At 30.8% G+C, this 16,068-nt stretch overlaps 1 long non-coding RNA gene across 1 annotated transcript; it reads left to right on the forward strand.

Annotated features, from left to right (window-relative positions):
* Positions 1-14,222: 14,222 nt before the first annotated feature.
* On the forward strand, positions 14,223-15,885 carry LOC140040676 (uncharacterized). The gene is made up of 3 exons (XR_011842751.1): positions 14,223-14,237; positions 14,857-14,966; positions 15,568-15,885. It is a non-coding gene; the product is annotated as an uncharacterized lncRNA (long non-coding RNA).
* The last annotated feature ends 183 nt before the right edge of the window (positions 15,886-16,068 follow it).

Here is a 16,068-nt window from a genome sequence, read left to right on the forward strand (position 1 = left end):
CCAATGAAATGACAAGGATACACTTAGGTGTGTTTAATTAGTTCTATTATGAACTATTGAATGGTAAAAGTTACGTTCAATAATTCTATTACACATCAGCTTTGTAAAAATGTTCAGAATTGTGTGCAATGGAAGGATAGTTACCATTCAACTCATAAATATTTACTATTTCTATAATTGTGCATTCGAATTTCTACTAAATCCTATTCAGTTATTTATTTATTTCTGCACTTTTAAAACAACTGTAACGCTGCTGCTGAGTAAAGATCACAAGCAAACATTTAGTTTCATCATCATGAAGAACTTATTAGGCAAACGCTTTAAAAAATTTAATTTTCCATTTCACTTTGTTAATATGCACAGTCAACATATTTTTATCATGTCAGAAGAATCAGTGTATTCAGAAAAAAAAAGTTAGCAGTTATTGGTTACTAAATTTAGCTTGGTAGACAGGTTGGGGCCTGATGTCAGTACTAAGCATATGGCTGTCATTACTAACTGTTTTAGTAGGTAGACAATAATATGCCTAGTGTGTTTAGACAGGTTTTTAAAAAACTAGAACGCTTTCCACACACTTCCTGATCGTTTTTGACCGATATTTTTTGTCATTTATCTAATTTGTATGCTTGTAGTGTTTTTTCCTTTATTTCTTACACTAAAAATGGTTTTCTTGTTTTTTTTTTGTTGACAATCTAATCTGAATGTGTTCTTTTAGTGACCACGACATGTTTGCACACTAATGTATAAAACAAAAGGCAAGAGTGTTTGTGTGTGTATTATTTTGGACAAACATAACATAATAGAAAATAAAACAAATTGAAAATAACATGTGAATAAGTGGCAAAAACCAATCACATGCATGAAAAAGAAATAAAACAGAAAATATAAATAAATATTAAAATTTGATTATTTTCTGGTATTTTCTGCATTATTAAGTATTAAATATGTTATAAAAAAATTATATCAAAGTCACTTAATTAGATGCTAAATTATTCAAATAATCTTCCACTTGTATTTTGATTAGATGCTAAATTATTCAATTTTAGATTCATATTAAACTAGTTCTGTACTTTACAATGTTTTAAAATAAATTTCAATTTATATTGTCCCCTGATAAAAATAATTGGAAACAAATGTTGTTGTTGAATAGGCCATCCTAGTACTAGAATTGTAGTTGAACTGGACTGTTCACAAAAATCCTATTTTTATATTGACAATAAAGATTTGGCAATAACGTTTTGAGAAATCTGGTACTAAACAGAAAACAAGCAAACTGATGAAATTGTCAATAACAATCGATGACATCCAGTGCTTTCTTTAATTTATTTTAATATTTTGTAAAACAAATTTGTATATTATTATTAGACCTTGTTTATAAATGTTTTGTCATTTTGCTAATATTTACTGCATTGTTTTCAACACGTCTCTTTCTTTCACCACTGTGTCTGTTCTTTTGACATAAATGTTTACAAAAATCAATCTAATATTCAAGAATTTAATTGAAATTCGTACAATTTAATAAATATTAATGAATGTTCGTCTCATTTGTTTGCCTCGCGCCCCCCTGGACGGTCTGTCTTTGAAATGTTGATGCTATTATATAATCTTAATAATTAATTTTTAATTTGTTGTCATCACAGGTTTGCAACCAAGATTTGTTGCAGGGAGGAGGTGTGTATTTTGACAAATTTGAACCATTTCTTTATAACAGTAGTAAAGGAATAGATGGGACTAGGTTGAGCAAAAGAATTATGCCTACCAGCTCTGAGCCCAGGTCTATACAATAACCAATCTGACAAAGTGACATTATTTATGTTATAAACTTACCTGTGCGTTAAGCGTTTAATTGGAACGACTAGAGCAAACGATGTGTTACCAATGAACCTATTCTTTGGTGTTACAACTACCACCGTGAAATGACCACGCCCACATGAAACCCTTAAGAACACTTGTAGAACCAACAGAATAGGGGATGATATAGGCCCACCAATAATTTCCCCTAGTCGCGGTTGGGGAATTTGTACTCAAAATCAGATCGATTCCCACGACACATTGTTATAATAAATAGCTCCTCCACAGACAGCTCAGGAACCTTAGATATTTTATATGTTCTTTGCCAGTAATAACTAGCAACCACATGACCAGACTTTTGTGAATATCAATAATATGTCTGAACATTCTAATGTTCATAACATTGCACTTGCATATAGGTACAATATTTCACAGCATTTATACTTCACTAAACCACTAATATTATGTAGAGAAGACATATTTACTTTTCTAAGTTGACTATGTTAATAATTATTATATTAAGCAACATACGTCATGAGAGCACGTATTTGTGTTAGTAGCATCCTGGTGTCATTCACACATTTTTTTTCCAAATCTAATACATGTTTTCATTATTCATTTGCTTTTTGAAATTAATTTTAAAATTAAAATTTCCTATTAATGATGCTGACAGAAATTGACCGCAAGATCGCACATGACTTGACGGTGGATAGGTCTTGTGAGAAGATTAATTCATTCGTTAATATTTCATAAGCAACAATACAAAATCTCACCACCTTGGAAAGGAACACCAGCAAACACATCTTGTGATTGTTTTATTCGAGGAGTTTGTGAACAAAGGCTGACATAACTGTGGTAATTCGATGAAGAAAACAGAATTCCCGCCACTGTCAAGTAGTCATGTTTAATAATGTTAATAATGATATAGAATTAAAGTGAAATATAGTACGGAATCCTATACTAACTTTAAAAAAATATCCCTTTAATAGGGGTTTCTCCTGGGTTTGCTCCTAACATTTTGATTGTTACATGGGAAATAGAATTCCCAAATGTACATGTGAATTTCCTGACTGTTATTATTGTGTAATCTACTATTTATGTATAGGGTTGCTTTTATTAAAGATATAACAAAATAAGCATAAACACAACGCCCCTATTGTTAGACGGTAGCATAATTAGGCCCTACTGTCGATATTTGAATTGTAATAATATTGTTAAATTATTATCATTGTTCATTGAGGCCTCATATATATTTCTTATGTTTTTAAATGTGTACGGTACTTTAGTCTAGTACACCATATTATATAAATTATATTTAATGTAGTAAATGTGGATTACCATATTATTCCAGTAGGCCTACTAGAAAACTAGAGGTATTTCAATTTTGTTTTATCATTCAAAATTCACGAAAACTTATTCAAAATTGTACATAGAACCTTCTATCATCCATAATTAAAGAGTGATCAAATACAATGGTTTTTATCTTTATGGAAAGTTTTTATGTGCTCATTATAAGCCTCATCATTTTTTCTGAAACATTCTGTTTCTGCCTCTGTTCCATTTTATTTCATTATAGCCTCTATATTACAACTGGGACTGCGATGTTAACAATATAGGAACTTGACCTTACCTCAGTCACAGATGGAAAATCGTATTACCCATAAAACACTGAACCGGAAACAAAACTAAGATATCTCTATTAATAGAGATATCTCTATTAATAGAGATATCTTAGTTTCAAATAGAGATATCTTAGTTTTAAATAGAGATATCTCTATTAATAGAGATATCTCTGTTAATAGAGATATCTCTGTTAATAGAGATATCTCTTTAAAAAACTAAGATATCTTAGTTTTTAATAGAGATATCTTAGTTTTAAATAGAGATATCTCTATTAATAGAGATATCTCTATTAATAGAGATATCTCTATTAAAAACTAAGATATCTCTATTTAAAACTAAGATATCTTAGTTTTTAATAGAGATATCTCTATTAATAAAGATATCTCTATTAATAGAGATATCTCTATTAAAAACTAAGATATCTTAGTTTTAAATAGAGATATCTTAGTTTTTAATAGAGATATCTTAGTTTTTAATAGAGATATCTCTATTAATAGAGATATCTTAGTTTTAAACTAAGATATCTTAGTTTAAAACTAAGATATCTTTATTTCCGAATAAATGACAGCTTGGCGCGCCATATATTTGCCATCTGAGGAATTATAATATTTTATTTCACTTTAAACTACCGGTATATACTTTAATTCGTTGTTCCAAACTTAGGTATTATTTACTATAGTTTACCCTTGCGAAGTCAATACTATTCAGTTTCTAGATTATATCGTCATATAAAATCAAGAGTATGAAACTTATTTCGTTCCGGAGAAACTAATGATAAGGATTCAAGATTATGGATTGCGACGTCTATCTCTCTTTTGGAAAGTTTTATAGAATCATTCCATAGGGGGCGCTATACCAACAACCAACAACGAATAGAACACATAAATCGTCGTATAAGAAATCAAGTTGTATTTAATATACAGCAGAACTATTTATAATACAAAAAGAAAAAAGATATATGACTGATAAAAAAACAAAATAACATAAAAAATAAATATTGGGCCTATTTCAACCAACAACATCATACACCGTAAAGACATGCTTTATGAAAATTGTATTTTTCTTCAATAATATAATCAGTTTTGAATGAAAAAATATATAGGCCTATATTAAATAATTTATCGTTTAAAGGCTTAATTATCTATAAAATAAGTAGACCTATATCCATAGTTTATTTTTTCGTCAAATATTCTTTATTCATCAAACATAAAAAAATACAATGAATATGAATACATAATATAAAGATGAAAAGGAAATAGGCCTACATAAAAACTCAAAAGAGCTTGATTAGTTGTGTCCCCTTACGTCCCTAACTAGCCTAAAACTAATACTTAAATAATAATAAAAGCTAAATCCTGCAACAAGTACTATTTTAAAAATTATTTGTAAAATGATAATAAACGTTCTTTAAACAATGATTTAAATATATTTAATGATTTGGTACTTTGTAGTTCGTAATTCAAGTCATTCTACAATTTCCACACATGACACAGTAAAACTAGTAAAAGTACGATTACGTTTTCTGAGTCTCATTTTGTCCTTAGATCTTGTATTATGATTATGGTAAGAACCATTTTTTATAAATAGTGGTGAAAAACGCACGTCCTGATTAGTTAATAAAAAAAAAATTAGTTAATACACTTTTGAATTCGTCTGTCGATAAAAAACATGGCAAGGGACAAACGCATCCAAAATGCACCGAGCAAATTAATAAAGTTATAGACAAATTAGATTTAATTGATATTTGGAGAGTACAGAACCTTTAAAAATTATTTACATGGCACTCAAATCACTCCCACCAATATTTTGTAGAATTGACTATTTTCTTATCTCATATTCTTTATGGGCACACGTAAACGACACTGCAATTATATCAGGCTTTAAAACTGACCATTCATTAATAACACTTTCAATAAATGGATTGATACAAAAAAGAGGCCCTGGTTTTTGGAAGCTAAACACTAGTTTATTACAGGATCCCAACTACGTAAAGGATATTATTGAAACAATAAAAACCACCAAGATAGAATGTGCAGAAATTAACCCTAACACTCTTTGGGAAATGACTAAATGTAACATAAGAAAAACAACAATCAAATTTGCTAGTAAACAAAATAAAATGAAAAAAAAAATAACATAACAAAAACAAATTTTAGAAGAGCAATTTTGCAATAAAAATGATCAAACACTAAACGAACAAATTCAAATAAAAAAAATGAACTTGAACAACTTTATGAATTTAAAACACGTGGTTCTATGATTAGATCAAGAGCCAAATATGTGAAGGAAGGTGAAAAGAATACGAAATACTTCCTAAATTTAGAACGTGAAAATTATTAATTATTAATAATAAATAATTAATTAATTAAAAAAACATTAGGCCTACAAAACTTATTACTGAGAACGGTGAAATACTGATCCAAAACTAATATTAAATGAAGAAAAAGTTTTTTACCAAACACTGTACAAATCTGAAGAAAATAACGACTTACAACACGCCTTTCTTAAACAAATTAAAAATTTAAAAAATAGTGACGAAGATAAAACAAAATGTGAACTCCCATAAAAAGATTATTTTGAGGCCCTAAATGAAATGGATAACATTAAAACACCAGGAACCGATGGTCTCCCAGATGAATAAAAGTTTTTGGACTGAAATTAGCCAAACCCTAAGAAATTAATTCAAATACTCCTTTCAAAAAGGAAGTCTTTCTATTTCACAAAGGCGTGGGGTAATATCATTGATTCCAAAAAAAGACAAATCGCCAATGTTGTTAAAAAACTGGCGTCCCATCTCATTACTGAACTCCGATTATAAGATCATTTCCAAGACCAATGCGACACGACTAAAGGGAGTATTACCATCTGTGATTAGCCCTGATCAAACTGGATTCCTTAAGGGACTATACATTGGCGAGAATAAAACTGCTCTTTGACATTATTGAACATGCACAAAGAAATAATCTTCCGAATCTACTTTTTTTCGTAGATTTTAAAAAAGCATTCGATAAAATAAGATGGGACTTTGTTTACTATGCACAGAACAATTTGGATTTGAAAATAAATTTATAAATTGGATAAAACTTCTTTATAATGATATTTTTAGTTTTTCTTCTGAATTTTTTAGTCTTAGTCGTGGTTTACGACAAGGATGCTGTCTATCACCATACTTGTTTATTCTATGTTCGGAAATCCTAGGCAATGCAGTCCGTCAAAGAGAAAAAATAGAAGGTATATCCTATAATAACGTAAACATTAAATTAAGTCAATTTGCTGACGACACGATATTCTATATAAACGATTCCAATTTAATAAAGCCCATTATGGACACTTTGGACTTATTTGCTTTATCCTCATTACTCTAGTAGCTAGATCAACTTTCGTATGCACTTTGAGGTCCAGAGAATTTGACTTCAGAAATTGGTTTAGAGTGGTCAAACAATCATTTTTGGCTTGGTTACACATTTTTAAAATGTGGCGAAAGGTCAAAAGGTCAGGGTGAAAGGTCATAAGACCAAACACCAATATGTCCTTAAATCTCAACAACCACTGGTCACAGCGAAGTAATTTTGGTCTCAAATTGATCAGAAGGTATACATTTATATTCAGTCTAATGGGACATTTTAGTCAAAAATGACCGGAAATGCCATTTCTGACCTTTGACCCACACCTCAGGGCATGTATGTATCTCCGTAACTACTGATCGTAGACACTTAAATTTGGTCTTAAATTGTTTGAAATAAATATTTATTATTTGTAGCAAATTTTTAAAAATGTTACAAAAGGTCAAAGGGTCAAGGTCAAAGGTTATATGAACAAATAAAAATAGATACTTGTATCTCGGCAACCACTCGTCGCAGCAAGTCAACTTTAGTCTCAAAATGTTCAGAAGGCATGCTTTCATATTCAATCTAATGGGACATTTTAGTCAAAAATTATCAGAAATGCCATTTCTGACCTTTGACCCACATATCATGGCATCTTCATATCTCTGTAAGTACTGGTCGTAGAAACTTAAATTTGGTATCAAATTGTTCGAAATATACATATTTACATTCAATGTAATAGAAAATGTGGTTAAAAGATGAACAGAAATACTATTACTAATGTTTCAAACAAAAAACATATCTCTACATAACTTATCCTTAGACAGTAATGTTATGCAATAACTGATACTTTAAATTGTTTCAATTTCAAGTACTAGTTATTGCTGTCCCCAAGAACATTTTGATAGAAACGTCAAGCTCAACAGTTCTTTTCAGAATGCTAGAAGTAACTTGCCATGTGTATCCGATTAAACTCCCCGGGCATTTATTGTTCAAAGGGTTTTTAGGGGCAGGGGAGGCATCTTTATTTGTGGTATAATATGGTAATATGTATAATCAAATAAATACCATCTAGATGTAAAAAAAAATACAGCACAATTAATATCAAAAAGTGAAAAAAATGCTTGGTAAATTGTAGGTTATGGTAGTTAATGTAATGTGTTGTGATACAATTATTGTGTAAATGCATGTGGCGGGCGTATTCCACATGGTGTTCTATTAGAGGGAATGGTGGCGTTTATTTGAGAGAGGCTTTTATTCAAAGCGGGTGTTAATTCGAATAAATACTCTAATTTTAATAATTATAATTCGTTTCTCAGCTGATAAAAGGTACTTTACATGATTCGTTTTCTTCTTTATGCTTTTTAACGAAATGTTTCTGTCTTTTAGAATAAAAGTGACACTGTCATAGATAACATTAAATGAATCTTCTCTTCCAGGTGCCAGTATAATGATATAAAACAATGACATATCATTATCTTGACACAATTGCACTCATAATGGATCTTCATTCTATCATCTGTTTGTTTGTGACTACAATTTGACAACAATCTTTTGCATATTTTTAAATGCCAATACATAGCTTCATTACTATTGTACAATATGTCCAGCTTTCCTGAAAACACCCTTGTGTACTGTAGTACAGTGTTGTAGTATGATTTTATCATGATAACTTCTGATGCTTTTATTGTCAATGAATTCAGTACCTAAAACATGTCAAAGTTTCTAGTGGTATTGATAATAAATCTCCAGAAACATATATTGTTTTATTATCTACACTGGGAACAGACGTGTATAATATACACCGACAAAACTTATACATATTATGTATAAGTTTTGTCGGTAACATTCAAAAATATTATGCAACAGTGTTACGGAATAATGACAATGAATTGGTCTATTATAGTTGTCTCTGATACCTTTTATTACATGATTGTACTTGCAACAGGATAGAATGAGGTTTAATCCAGTTATTATTCTTATTATATTAATTTTTTTATTTTTTATCTGGGGTGTATTTATTTGATTATACATGTTACCATTATTACACCCAAACAAAATAAACGCCTTCCCTGAATAACTAAATGCCCGGGGACCTTTTATTCGGGTAACTATAGTAAGTTACTTCTAGCATTCTTAACTGTTGAGCTCGAGTATTTATTCGAATTAACACCCGCTTTGAATAAAAGCCTCTATTCCCTCCAATAGAACATCATGTGGAATAAACGCTCCGCCACATGCATTTACAAAATAATTGTATCACAACACATTTCATTAATTACCATAATCTACAATTTATCAAGCATTTTGACATAATGTTATCATTTTTTTATATTAATTTTACTGTATTTTTTTACATCTAGGTGGTATTTATTTGATTATACATGTTACCATATTATACCCCAAATAAAGATGCCTCCCCTCCCCCTAAAAACCCTTTTGAACAATAAATGCCCGGGGCGTTTAATCGGATACACATGGCAAGTTACTTCTAGCATTCTGAAAAGAACTGTTGAGCTTGACGTTTATATCAAAATGTTCTCGTGGACAGCAATAACTAGTAGGCCTACTTGAAATTGAAACAATTTAAAGTATCATATTGCATAACATTACTGTCTAAAGATAAGTTGTGTAGAGATATGTTTTTTGTTTGAAACATTAGTAATAGTATTTTCTTTTCATCTTTTAACCACATTTTCTATTACAGTGAATGTAAATATGTATATTTCAAACAATTTGATACCAAATTTAAGTTTCTACGACCAGTACTTACAGAGATATGAAGATGCCCTGGTATGTGGGTCAAAGGTCAGAAATGGCATTTCTGATCATTTTTTACTAAAATGCCCCATTAGACGGAATATAAATGCATGCCTTCTGAACATTTTGAGACCAAAATTGACTTGCTGCGACCAGTGGTTGCCGAGATACAAGTTCCTTTATTTATTTGTTTATATAACCCTTGACCCTGACCCTTTGACCTTTTGTAACATTTTTCAAAATGTTTTTCAAATAACAAAATATATATTTCGAACAATTTAAAACCAAATTCAAGTGTCTACCACCAGTAGTTACGGAGATAAATACATGCCCTGGGTTGTGGGTCAAAGGTCAGAAATGGCATTTCCGGTCATTTTAAACTAAAATGTCCAATTAGACTGAATATAAATGTATACCTTCTGATCAATTTGAGACCAAAATTACTTCGCTGTGACCAGTGGTTGTTCAGATTTAAGGACATATTGGTGTTTGGTCTTATGACCTTTCACCCTGACCTTTTGACCTTTCGCCACATTTTCAAAATGTGTAACCAAGCCAAAAATGATTGTTTGACCACCCTAAACCAATTTCTGAAGTCAAATTCTCTGGACCTCAAAGTGCATACGAAAGTTGATCTAGCTACTAGAGTTCATGGCTTAAGATAAATTATGAAAAAAGTAATATTATAAGATTGGGCTCATTAAGAAATTCGGATTTTAAAATTCCCACTAAACAAAACATAATATGAACTAACGAACCCCAAATCTAAAGATACAATACTAAACATGTGGAGGCAAAGATCCCTAACCTTATTTGGATAAATAATAAAAACACTGGTTCTGCCAATATAACTTTTCAAACTTACCGGACCCACCAAATCACTTCTTCAATAATATACAAAGTAAGATGTTTAAATTTTTATGGAAAACCTGATAAGATAAAGAGGAAAATCATGAGCAACGAACTAGAAAAGAGAGGGTTGAAAATGCCACATGTTCAAAGTTACTGTCAAGCTCTAAAAGAATGTTGGGTTAAAAGATATTTAGGAAAAAACGATGGTAAATGGAAACTTTTTTTTCAAAGCGACCTACATAAATTTGGAAACGACTTTATTTTTTATTGTAACTTCTCAAAATCCTCCGCGATGCTTAAACAGTTCAATGGTTTTAATAAAGACTTTCTATTAGCTTGGAGCGAGTATAGTTTCAAAGAACCGAGCTCTGTTAAAGAAATCTTATCACAATCCTTATGGAATAATTCTTGTTTTGAAATCAAGGAATTCAGTATAAATAAGGTTTGGTGGGACAAAAATATAAAATACATTAAATATATTTTGACTCATAGCAACCGAATTCTTAACTTAGAAGAATTCGAAGAACGATTCAATTTTAAACCAAATTTGTTACTTTACAATCAAATTGTACACTCGATTCCAAGGCACTGAAGCTAATAATATTTGAGAATACTGATACAAACCCATCAAATTTAATAATCGAAAATTCTAAAATAAATAATTTCATGAAAACAAAAAGAAGCTGTAAACACTTTCGTTCTCATTTCGTGCCCGATAGAATCGAGTCCAGATGGGAAAATTAACTTGATAATACACAATTAAATGGGATATGATATTCATAACTTTGCACAATCAATACGAAACTTAAAAACTTTCAAAATAAATTTATTCACCGTATCATTTATACTAACTCTTTTCTACATAAGATATCAATTGTTGAATCACCAATTTGTGAATTTTGTTTAGAAAAAGAACAAACTTTGATACACATGTTCGTGGAATGCAAAGTGGTATCATGTGGAGGAAAATACAAGTTATTATTGAACAACAGTTAAAAAAAGAGTGACTTTAGATAAAGAAAGGAGGATATGTTTTGGTATTGAAAATCATAGAAATATTCATGCAATTAATAACTTAATACTGATTGCAAAATTGTATATTTATAACTGCAACGTTAACGAACAAAAACCTCACATAAATCACTTCAAATCTGTATATAAGAGGTATAAAGAAATTGAAAAGTACATTGTTTTTAAAAATAGCTAGACTTTTATTTCGTATCATTCTTTTTTTTTTGTTTAAATGAAATCTGTTTTGATACTTATGTATAAAAATAGCCATATATATATATATATATGTTTTGTAACTTGAAAAGGTTACTTTATTATTATTTTGTATTACTTTGTAATGTAACCAAGTTAAGTAATGCATACTGTTTTATGAAATATAAAAGATTAGTAAGCTAATAAAAGCCCAATTTGGTACTAATCGATATCCGCAATTTTAAGAAGTTTAAATTTATAGAAGCATTCAGTCATTGAATAATTAAACCTAGACCATGTTATAGCTCGTAATGCCCTTTTCTTGAGTTTAAATAACTCGGATAATAATAATAATAGATAACTTTGAAATGTAGGCCTACTACACCATAGGCCTATTATGTTGCAATAACTTAATACTGGTTCAATGAGTGATTTGTATATTGTCCAGAGAGCTTTGGTTGGTAAAAAATGTCTTACTTTATATAGTATGCCTACATATCGAGATATTTTTCAAGCAGTAACATTTATGTGATTCTTATGTGAGAAATTCATCAATATATTATACTCCAAGGAATTTAGTCGATTGTGCCGTAAAACCTAGCATTCAATATAGAAATTAGTATCCTATTTAAATTAAGCTTGTCGATAAAAAAAATGGTGTACCAAAGAATTTAGATGAAAAGAAACACAATGAAATCAGAATTCTGGATTTAATTAATTGTCAATTTCATCTATAAAAAGTTGTCTTTAAATAGTTTAATGTTTCAGTGAAAATTTGTGATGTTTACAAATTCAATTAAACTTTTAAGTAACGTGTAAAATGCAATTCATACGTCAAAAAACGCATCGAAAAAATATTTAAAAAAACACCCCTAAGAAGGCCATAGACGTAACGTGACGGGGTCTCACCTGATCAGTCTCATTATTGTACAACTTCCAAGGTACTTCCATTTAGGTTCACCAAGTGTTTTTTTCGCAGTCAGTCCTACTCCGAGAAGATTATATTAGTGGACATAAAAGAATTTTACTCATTTGACGTATTTGATTACGGACATTAAACGCTAGTCAAAAATATTACAGTACAGGTACGTACCGGCAAGGATCGTTACCGCTATATTATTATTTTTCTTTATTCTGATATAAAAAATCAAATAGGATAAATACACAAAAAAGTACCGAGACGGCAAACTTATTTCCATTGTGGTCCTAAACAAATATAACAGAATAAACAAGGAAAACCACAATTACTTAAACATAATACACAAACAAATAGCAAATTAAATTTCTCTTAATCTAAGAATTTCACAAAAATAACCTTTTGATCTCTGTTTAAATAATTGTAATGAAGAGGAGCTTTGAACAAAATAGGGGAGTGAATTCCATAACTGAATGCTTGTTATTAAGAAAGTTGACCTGTTGTGAGTTCCTATGACTGGAATTTGGATCGAAATGCTGTCTCTAGCAAATCTTGTATTGTGATTGTGACGTTGTCTCGTCAGGGTAATTGTATCCAGGTAAGATGGAGCACTTTTATTAATTATTTTATACATAATACATAGTTTCCTCTCTTGTACTCTTAGGTCAACTGGCAACCAATTTAAGTTTACAAACTCATGTATACCTATATGAGATCGTGGTCCTAGGTTCGAAATGCACCTAATAATTTTGTTTTGAGACGTCTGTAGCCTATTTTTAATATATTTATTTGTACACGAGTACCATACACAGCACCCATAGTCATAATGACATTGTGTCAGAGAAGATGCAATTAATTTAAGAGCATATTTAGTAATATATTTTTTATTTCTATTAAGAAATTTAAGTATACAATGAATTTTATTGATTACTTTCATACCTGTAGCTGTACCAGTCAGGTTCTGGTCAAGATCAATTCCAAGGTATGTGATTGAAGATTTAGCAGTTATGTTTTTATTATTACAGGTAATTTTCATTTCTGACTGTTTTCTACACATGGTTTTTGTACCAAATAAAATTGACTCCGTCTTACCAAAATGAAGGGATAATCTATTGTCAGAAAGCCACAGATTCAACGCTTGCAATTCATTACTTAGTCTGTTTTCAATATACTCTCGGTCTTTATTTGTGACCAAAAGGGCTGCATCGTCTGCATATAGCAACAACTCACAACCAACGGCCGATTCCATGTCGTTGACATATAGCAAAAATAGTAAGGGACCCAGAATAGATCCCTGGGGTACTCCACATTTGACGTCAAGAAATGTTGATTTAGTACCTTTTATGTCAACAACCTGGGATCTACCGTGGAGGTATGATTGCATCCATGACAGAGATAGACTAGTAAAACCCATGGCCTTTAATTTATACAATAATATGTCGTGGTCTACTGTGTCGAACGCCTTTTGAAGGTCAATTATTATCATACCAGTCATTTTCCCTTTATCCCATCCATTTCTAACCGAATCCGATAGATGTATTAGACATGTTTCTGTAGAAAATGAAGGTCTAAAACCTGATTGATAGGTATAAAGAAGTGATTGGTCGTTTAGGTAACTCATTAATTGATTATACATAATACGTTCTACAATTTTAGACACTGCAGATAGAATAGAAACGGGTCTATAGTTTCCAGCATATAATCGATCTTTCTTTTTGTAAATAGGCACTACCTTAGCAGATTTCCAATCAGAAGGGATATAACCGGTTGAAATGGATATATTTATAATATGGCTCAGTGGATGTAAGATAGCCAGAGCCCCATCTTTGAAAAATCTGGCAGGCAAGGAATCTAAACCCGCACCTTTCTTACTATTTAAGTTGTTTATTATCGTTAGTACGGTTTGTTCATTTACTTCTTTAAAGGCAAATACATCTTTTTTATCTGCATAGTAATGTTTAACGTGGTTTTCATTGTAAGTATTAGATGAAGGAGGGAGTTTGTTGACTAAATTTTCAGGAGTATTAATGAAAAAGGAATTTAAATAGTCAGCAATCGAGCTTTTGTCATAAATTATTTTATCTTCACATTTTAGAGCAATGTTTTCAGATTTATTTTCTGTTCCGGTACCTAAACTTGTTAAAACATTCCATAATTTGTTGGGGTTATTTTTATTTTCATTTAGTTTGTCCGAAAAATAAGATGACTTAGCTCTTTTTATTTTATATTTTACAGAATTTCTTAACTTTTTAAAGACAGTAAATATGTGCTCATTACGAGTTCTCTTAAATTTAGCTAAGCATTTATCACGTTTAATGATCAGATCTCTAATTTCTGATGTGAACCAGGGTTTGGAACGTTGTTTAATTCTTATTTCTTTTAAAGGAGCAACTTGGTTGATGGCATTCATCATTTTTAGTTTGAACCAGTCCCATGCAGTGCAGACATTTGTGCAATTTGTGATATCGGACCAATCTAATTCATTTAATTTAGAAGTAAGTAGTTCTGATGAGTATGATTTCATAGATCGTATTTTAATCGTCTTATGCCTCTTAATCGGGATTTTAACTATCTTTCTGGTGCAGTAAGTTATAAAATGATCACTGACACCGTAAGGGATAACTCCGTATTGGAAAATGTTAAGAGGTTCGGATGAGAAAATAAGATCTATGATGGTAGAGGTAGTGCAAGTAATACGTGTTGGGTCCTTAATAAGTTGGGTGAGATTAAACATATTACAAAATTGGGACACCCATTTATTTTTACTTAAATTATTAGATGATACATCTACATTAAAGTCACCTAAAATAATAACTTCTTGACCTTGTAAAATATCTCCACAGATTGTCTCAAGTGAGGTAAAAAACGATCGCTGCTTTTCAGGTCGGTAACAGGTTCCGATTAGAATAGGTTTGGTTTTAGGTAATAGTATATTTATCCATAAAGATTCAATATCATCGTTTTGGAGATCATCTCTCACGTTGTAGGTAAGATCATTTCGTATATAGAGGCATACGCCTCCTCCAACACTATTCGTACATCTATCTTTTCTTTCAATTGAATAATTTTCGATACTTATTTCACTGTTATTTACAGATTTATCCAGCCAGGACTCACTAATTGCTATTAAGGATACATCAGTCTTTTTTGCAATAGACCGAATTTCATCGATTTTTGGAAGAAGGCTTCTGATGTTCAGGTGTAAACAATGGAGACCTTTGCATCTGAAGATTTCAGATAGCAATGTATCGGGGTCATCACACGAATCGTTTGTAAGAGTTGATGTATCGATATCGCGGTGGTCATTTGAAGTATCGTTAACATCAGCGTTGCTAAACGGCAGGTTTCTAAATACACATTCTTGGCATTCATATGCAAATTCTTCCCCTGAATGACATAGATCAGTATACTTCTTTAACGGGAAGTTTATGCAATTTATGTGCGACCAACGATCACAATTATCACACGATATAGCTCGACTGGTTTTGATTATTCCTTTTGAACAAACTATACATGGGCACTTAGGTTTTCTTGCTCCGGTAGGCCCCGGGCATGGATGGACATCGCCAGCTAGCATAAGACCAAAAAACAGAATAA

The sequence above is a fragment of the Antedon mediterranea genome, chromosome 2 (assembly GCF_964355755.1).
Source record: "Antedon mediterranea chromosome 2, ecAntMedi1.1, whole genome shotgun sequence".
Classification (NCBI taxonomy): Eukaryota; Metazoa; Echinodermata; class Crinoidea; order Comatulida; family Antedonidae; genus Antedon; species Antedon mediterranea.